The sequence below is a fragment of the Hippopotamus amphibius genome, chromosome 2 (assembly GCF_030028045.1).
Source record: "Hippopotamus amphibius kiboko isolate mHipAmp2 chromosome 2, mHipAmp2.hap2, whole genome shotgun sequence".
Taxonomy (NCBI): domain Eukaryota; kingdom Metazoa; phylum Chordata; class Mammalia; order Artiodactyla; family Hippopotamidae; genus Hippopotamus; species Hippopotamus amphibius.
This window is the reverse complement of record NC_080187.1, coordinates 147,791,633-147,800,052: the sequence shown is the minus strand read 5'-3', so window position 1 is coordinate 147,800,052 and position 8,420 is coordinate 147,791,633.

Here is an 8,420-nt window from a genome sequence, read left to right as displayed (position 1 = left end):
CGCCCCGCAGGTGTGCTGATGGGCAGGTCGTGGGCCACCCTCCCTTCAACCAGGGTCTCTCAAGGACGGGCCGGGCCTTGCTCAGGTGGGTCCTCAGGCTCTGGTCCAGCCTGGCCCAGAGCAGGCGCTTCTTAAACATCCGTTGAGCTGGAAGGGCCCACGTGTGGCCGCAGCCCCTCGTGTGCAGCCCGCCTCCCTGGGCCCTTCCACCTGGGTGATCTACCAGCCCCCAGCACACGCCTGCCCCTTCCTGGGGCTTTGTGCGGGCCTGCTTTGCCTGTGGGTTTGAGCTCAGGGTCCCTCTCCCACTTTTTGAACCACCCTCATTGGATATCTGCCACTTTTCTATTCTGGGGGGAAATCCCAGAGGCTTCTCTGTAAGTGAACGTTACTTCCCTGATGATAACTCAACAATGGCTTCCCACTGAGTCCCAAATGCTTAATGTACCCAAGACTGTGAATATCCTGTCCCTTCCAGATTCTGCATCTCTGTCCCTTTCTCTGTCTCTGTCTCTCTCTCTGTCTTTCCAATAGACATTGCTCCGTCCTCCCTTCCCCTGGTTTCTCCTGTGAGAAGTGCCCATCCCCCTGGTTCAGGAGCCCCTCATTTCCTGAGGATGCACATCCCAGACCACAATCAACTCTCCGAAAGGGGTTTTAATCCAAATATTGGAGGATACAACAGCGATCCATCTTCCCCAAAGGTTTCAATAGTCACCGTCTCAAGGTCATGTGATGGGATTCCCAGGACTCCCTGAGTCACATAAGGAAAAGGGGACCATGATGATGAGTGTGGGCATTGTTGTCAGGACTCAGACTCCTTGTCCTGCCTCCAGAGGACCCCCCTTGTCTATTTGGGGACCTCCAGCAAGTGGAGGGCACCACAAGGGGGAGCCCAGGACTCTGCAAACCCATACCTGAGGGGAAGGTAGTGCAGGACTCACCTGATGTATTCCTCCAAGGCCAGCTTCCTACCCTGAGCCCCGTGGATCCATGCCCTGGGATGTCCTGGGGTGGATGACAGGAGGTCTATAGGAGCCCTGTAACTGGATGCAACATTTTGAGTTTACGTGCATGTGTATTTCTGGCATCGTCATTCTCAATGGGATTTGTGTACCTAAAAAGGTGAAGAGTTTCCAAGGGGCTCTCTTCCGTATCCCAAAGAAGTGGGGTTTCCTAATACTGCTGAACCAAACAGAGTCAGTGAGGGAGCATGGATGTGAGATTCTCTCTGGCTTGGCCCTGAAGCAGTGACCTCCTTGGCATCAGGAGAAGCATGTTCAGGAAAACTTGGCAGCCTCTCTGAGCTTTTAATTCCCGCAGACTGTCTCCTTCCCAAACTGCAGAATCAGAGTATGCTGGGTGGAGGGACCTCTTTGGACCTTTGGCTCAGCTCCTCCCTCCTCCCCAGCCCCGGGCTCATCCTCACTTCCCAAGAGAGCTCTGGGCAGTGCTGCTCACAGGGTGGTCTGCGGATTAGCACTGGTGGCAGCTATGCCTGGTCCTCAATGAGATTAAGCACAGAGAGTGAGAGGGAGCGTTTAGAAACTTTCAGAGCAACTTGACATTGTCCAAAGCTCCCAGAGTATGATCAGAGTCAGCCAGTGTGGTCTGGAGTTGAGTTTAGTGTAGGAGTGTGTTCGATGGTGCAGCTGCAGAGGCAGGAAAAGTCATGACCCACATTGAAGAGGAAAGTTAGAAACTTACACTCAGCTAAAAATAACTCCATGCTTGTTTTGCTTTTGTGAAATATGCTTGCTGCGCCGAGAAAAACAAAACAACAGGATGACCTAGCAATCCAATGCAACTTTAAGATGCTTTGCTAAAAATGGCATATTCTGCACCGGCTCTTGTAAGTTTCTGTTTGGAAACTTCCATGCTCTATAAACATGTGCACTATAAAAGTAAAGCTCACCCTGAGTTCGGGGCCCAGAACTTTGGAGCGTTAGCTCATCTGGGGCCTCCGGCTTAATAAACCTGAGTTCTCCATCCCTCCGAGTATGGTGCTTTTTTCTCAACGGACCGATTTCTGCAACAACATGAAGGAGGCTGGGCCAGTGAATCAGAGCACTGCTTCCTGCATTGAGAACGTCTTGACAAAAAACACCCCAAAATTAGGCAAACTAAACAGAGGGCTTAGTGAAGAGGTTAAAATTACGAATTACACTAAGATTAACACATTAAATTAAAAATTATTGTCTTTTATTGTGTGTTAATATGGGAGCTAATTGTCAAAAATTATTGTTTTATACAAAGTAAAAATGTTATTGAGGGGACGATCCTGTAAAGGTAGTCAAACTACAGAAGAAACACCTGGAGATTCTGCAAGATAAGTTTGCTCCCAACTTTTTAAACATGTGAGATGGACAGCAGATTTCACTATTTATCCTGTAACTTCAGTATTTTTAACGACTTTAAAATTTCCATATGAGTAAAGGAAGACACCATACTTTTATTAAAATTTTTCATGTTGTATCATTCTTTTTTTTAAAATAAATTTATTTATTTTATTGGCTGTGTTGGGTCTTTTTTTTTTTTTTTTTTTTTTTGCTGTGCACGGGCTTTCTTTTTAGTTGCGGTGAGTGGGGGCTACTCTTCATTGCAGTGCGCGGGCTCCTCATTGCCGTGGCTTCTCTTGTTGTAGAGCACGGACTCTATGTGTGTGGGCTTCAGTAGTTGCAGCACATGGGCTCAATAGTTGTGGCTCACTGGCTCTAAAGTGCAGGCTCAGTAGTTGTGGCGCACGGGCTTACTTGCTCCGCGGCACGTGGGATCCTCCTGGAGCAGGGATCGAACCCGTGTCCCCTGCATTGGCAGGTGGATTTTCAACCACTGCGCCATCTAGGAAGCCCCTGGCCATTTTTAAATTGAGTTGTCTATTTATTCTTGAGTAGGAGTTCTTTAAATATTCTAGATACCAGCCCTTCTCAGATATATGTTTTGCAGATAACTTTCTTCAGTCTGTGGCTGGCCTATTCATTTTCTTCAGAGTGTCTTTTCATGGGTAGAAATTTTGAGTTTAATAAGATCTAATCTATCAAGTTTTTTTCTTTTATGATTATTGCTTTCTGTGTCCTTTGCCTACTCTGGAACCATGAATATGGTCTCCTGTATTTTTTCTGGAAGCCTTACAGTTTTGACACCTACATTTAGTTCTATGATACATCTTAAACTAATTTTTGTGTATGGTATGGGATAGGGGACAAAGTTTGTTTGTTTGTTTATTTCCACATATGAATACCCAGTTGCTCTGGCACCATTTGGTAAAAAAACTTCTTTCCTCATTGAATTTCATTGGCACTTTGTTGAAAATCAGTGGAACATATAAGTGTGAGTCTTGTCAAAACTTGTAGCTGGGGGCTTCCTAGGTGGCGCAGTGGTTAAGAATCCGCCTGTCAATGCAGAGGTCACGGGTTCGATCCCAGCTCCAGGAAGATTCCACATGCCGCGGAGCAACTAAGCCCGTGTGCCAAAAAAAAAAACAAAAAAAAACTTGTAGCTGTGTTATGATTGTGGAACAACAAAGAGATATGAAGAGAAAAGCAATTCTCTATAGTAGTTGTGTAAATATTAGATAATTAGGACAACAGGTACAGTTTTATAATCATGTTTTATATGTTAGTTTTGTTTTGATTATATTTATTGAAATGTAATCTTTATGTTCATCAAATTTTAAAATAAAAATCTGGATTTATATTTTATATAAATATATATGTTTTATTTCATTTTTCTAGTAATTCATTTTTATAGATTTTTACGAAAGTATAGGTCTTTGATAGGTGGAAAACAAGCAAACAAACCCCTGATCTTTCATCACAGACAGTCTGAGGAATTCTCAAACTCTCATCACACAAGTCCCAAAGAATGTTAATAGACATCCTGCACAAGGGGTTTACATGGCCAAATACATAAACAATGAGTTTAAAAGTCAAACAGATTTCTTTATTGCAGATTTTTTTAACACATTGAATAGAGTAGCATGCATTATAAAATGGTATATAGCAAAAAAGCTATGTAGTAAGAAACATTTCCCAAACTTATGTGATTCAGGAATTCTTTTCTCATGGAGCATCTTGAACTAACGTTCCTTGGAAAACCCTTTGGAAACCATCAGTCCACAGCCTCTGCCATGGGTGGTCGTGGTCCACCAATGGAGGCTTCAAAGCCTCCAACAACGTCACCTCCCACTGTGGCCCATCTCATTTGGGGACAACTTTAATTCCATAAGATATGTGGAGTTGCATAGAAAAATCCCAATCCTCATTCAGTTGGAGAGTCCTCCAAAAAGTTTTCAAGTGTCCTTGGGTCTTCTGTCCTCACATTCTCCAGACTGAATGTCTCTCCCTTAAGCCAGGTGCTCCTTCAGGGCAGCAACTGGGCTTTGCTGTTAGAAACACACAGTAAACACATGGTAAATAGTTGTTCACAACAGAAATGAATAGAGCCTCCCCAGATCTCTCACGCACACCTCGACTGTGCCCCCACCTCCAGACCTTCCCCTGTCCTGGCTGCTTGTGTCGATGAGCTGTGGCATCACACTTGGTGGCTCACACGTTTCCTGTGACATTCAGTCTCCAGTGCTCATTGCTCCTTGGACACTTAACACTCCAGGTCCCACAGCTCTCTTACACATAATCTTGCGATAGCAACTTGTTGCCTCCTCAAGGCCTTTGCACAAGCTGTTCCCCTGCCTGGGATGTGGCCACCTCTTTGTCAGGCTTCAGTTCTCTGCTGAAATGTCACCTGTGTAGAAGGATCATCCAAAAGTGCATCTGCCCAGGCTGCTCCGTCCCAGGACCCTGTTTATTTTCCTTTTCATGCTGGTCACTTCTTGAAGTTACCTTGTTAGAGCATTTAACAAGTTTATGGGTTTGTCATCTGACGCCCCCATGCAGACACTCGTCATCTAGTCTCCACTGTCACCTCTGGGTCTCTGGGCCAAGTCAGTCCTGGGCATGTGTGGATACAGTACATTTTGGACAAATGAACAACTGGAAATCAGTAATCATTGGGGGAAGGCAGAGTTCTTATCTCACACACACACACACACACACACACACACACACACACACACAATAATTGTTACCATAATAGAGGGGGTGGGAGGAAACATTGGGAGGTGATAGGCAAGTTTACAGCCTTGAAAGTGGTGATGGTTTCATGGGTGTGTATCTGAAAACTCATGGAGTTGTATACAGTACATGTTTATAGCTGTTTCATGTCAATTATACCTCAATAAAGCAGTTTTTAAAAAAGGAAAGAAAAAAGTTAGCTAGGAACCCCACATGGTAACATGAAAATCAAATATAATGTTTAGAAACACAAAATCATGTGTATTCCAATGATAATAATGTAAAAATAAGTTTTATGTGGACATAAATTACAAAGAAATACATGTTCGTATGACTAAAAAAAAAGAATCAATCACAAGGGTCTTGTCATACAAAACAACACAGACTGTCCTTCCACATTTCATCATAGACACTCCTGTCACTGTTCAGTCGGACTCCCAGGTGTAGCGCGAGGCTTTGAGTCGCTGACCTTCTAACAGAGGCTGATTCATGAGGAGCTGCCTCTGGCCGCCTGGTCAGCTCTGTGCAGTCGGGCCTGCGAAAGACCCTTGTTATGTTTCACTGTGTGGTCATTCACCAGGATGGACTTGCCTGGCAGAGAATGTTAATGTCTTAAAAAACTTCAAACCATCTTGAAACACACAAGCCAAGCATCCAGGTGCAGGGGGGAAGGATGAGCACATTATCAGAGGCTCTTCAAGGAAATACAGAGGCAGGACCCCAGGCTGCCTCCCTGATGCTCCAGCTGGTGTACCCCTTTCTTAGCCTCCCTTCCCAAAGCACTCAGTGCACAGAGGGAGCAGGGGTGCTGGGAGCACCTGGGATGGGGTGTGAGGTGTGAAGGGAGCAGGAGGGAGAGGTGAGGTTACAGCTGCCCTTGGGGGCATCAAATGTCTGGCACTCTTGGCCCCTTCCGTCATCAAGACCAGCGGAATATTTGCTCCCTCAATATTTCATAAATCTGCCCTTGCCCTTCCCCTCGGAAGTGTCTTTGCTCAAGGCCCATCATTGCACACCTCGACTGAGGAATTAGCCTCCAAACTGGCCACCCAGCTTCTTGGCCAGCCTCCATTCTATTTTCCTCCTAAAAGCCAGAGTGTCCGTTGCAAAGTGGGCGTGTGACTGATGAGCCCCACCTTAGAGAATGTCAGTGAGGCATCATCACTTGCAGCTAAAATCCAGCTTCTTTCTCTGGTGTCCAGGTCCATCCACATTGGGCCCTGTCGGCTGCTCCCGCCACACCTCCCTTCCTCTCCACCTCACCTCTTGTGCCCAGGAGCTTGTGGTGACCTGCCCACACCAGGCTGCTCCACAGAAGGGCAAAGGCTGAAAAGCATCAGGCTGGGAGCAGCAGGACATGGAGCTGGTGGAATGCAAGAAGGCTTCCTGGAGGAGGTGATATCTTAAAGAGAAGGTTGTGGTTAACAAGGCAAAGAAAAGAGGAAGAGTTTTAGGATTATATGATTTGCTCGAGGATCTCATGAATCTTTAGTGGCAGAGCTGACATGACAGCTGCTTGTGTGTAGCAGGGAAGAGGGAGAAGGGAGAATTGAACCTGGCCAACTGGAAGCTGGTCCATATGCCCACTTGGTCAGGAATGAGGCTTTGGAGTGGCACAAGGTGAGGAGTTGGACCTGAGACACTTTGGAAAACCCAGGACCACACAGCCTGCAGCCTCCGAGCAAGGGCAGACGTGGAAAACCATGCCCTTCAGCAAGAGGAAAGGTTGATACCCACCACCACAGAAATCTTGGATTTGTTTTTAAGTCTCCGCAGGAGAAATTGAAATCCCAGGTCTTCACTTGTGGCTTTGGGCCCAAATGTGCATGATCTCTGAGGTTACCAGATCCTTTCCAGATTTTGAACAGTCATATTATAGACATGAGTATCACTTCCATAAGACTCTTAGGTAAGCAAAGCTTTTTATTAAAAGAGCAAGCTCGTGCAGAGGGGAGAAAGCCGGGGTGGGGGGTGGGGGGGAAATGCCAGCTTCCTGAGTAGAAGTTGCTTTTATAACAAAACGCAGGCTTGTCACATGATCACTGATGATTTCCAGAGCTCATCGCACGTCTTTGATCAGCAGCAGGCAGCGCCATTGGGAGCTGTCAGGAACAGGGGTGCATCTGTGAGGGGAAGAGGGCGCATGAGACTCTTCTGCAAGAAAGCACAGGAACAGATAAGGTCAAGATTTATAGTGGAGGTTTTCGTTTTGTGGCAACTAGGTGTACTGTTAGTGTAACGGAGGTGAAGTTAATCTTTTCTTCTGCAAGCCTGGTTTTTGTGTCTGGGACTCAGGCTCTCAGGACCTTTGTTCTTTAGCTTGCAAGCCCTAAGTTGCCCAAGGCCGTTCCCCAGTCCTTTTCCAAAATGGCTGTACTCTTGTCTTCATGTCTCACTACAACCCTAACCTGGGAAATTAACACAATCGTTGTCCACAGGCGATTGGCCTGCAGGGTCCTGAGCAGGAGCAAGTGCAGTCGTTCTGGGTGAAGCTCCCAACCCAGGCAGCAGATCCTCCCTGGAAAAAGGGGTCCTGTAAAAGGGGGCTCGCAGTTAAATGACAAAGCACACGAGGGAAGAATCCACTGTGAGTCACAAGAACTCCAGGGAACAGACACTAATCTGAAAGAGACAGCAAACAGACAGGCTGAATGTGATGAACACATCAGAAAAAGACACCATGAGGAGAGGACAGGAAGACATGAGAGAGAACTGTAACAGGGTGAAGAGTGTTCCCCCCAAGTTCATGTCTACTCAGAACCTCAGCATGTGGCCTCATGTAGAGGTGTGGTGATGCAGACATACTCAGTTAAGGGCTTGGGGATGGAAATCATCCTGGAGGGAGGGAGGGACCACAGTCCAGTGACTGATGTCTTTACAGGAGAAACGACAGAGCCATCTTTCTGCACACCCAGAGCTGAGACAAGATGAGCAGGTGAAGGTGGAGGCAGAGGCGGAGTGAAGCGGCCACGAGCTAAGGGGCCTCCAGAAGCTCAAAGAGGAGAGGAGGGACCCTCCCCTGGAGGATGGGAGACCGCACGGCCCTGCTGACACCTTGACTTCAGACTTCTGGCCTCTAGGATGGTGAGAGAATAAATGCCTGTTATTTTAAGATGCCAAGCTGTGGTAATTTGTTGCAAAACCAATTTGTTGCAAAACCAAGATGAACTTTGGGAAATGATAAAGATAGATGTCATATTTTTAAAAAGATTTCCGAAGAGCTAGATGACCTTCTCTAGAGCATGGTGCTCACATGCATCTAAGGACCCCTTGTCATAATCCTGAGGACCCCTGGGGTCTGAGACTCACAGAGGAGGAACCACAATCTACAGAAGAGTGGTCAGTCCA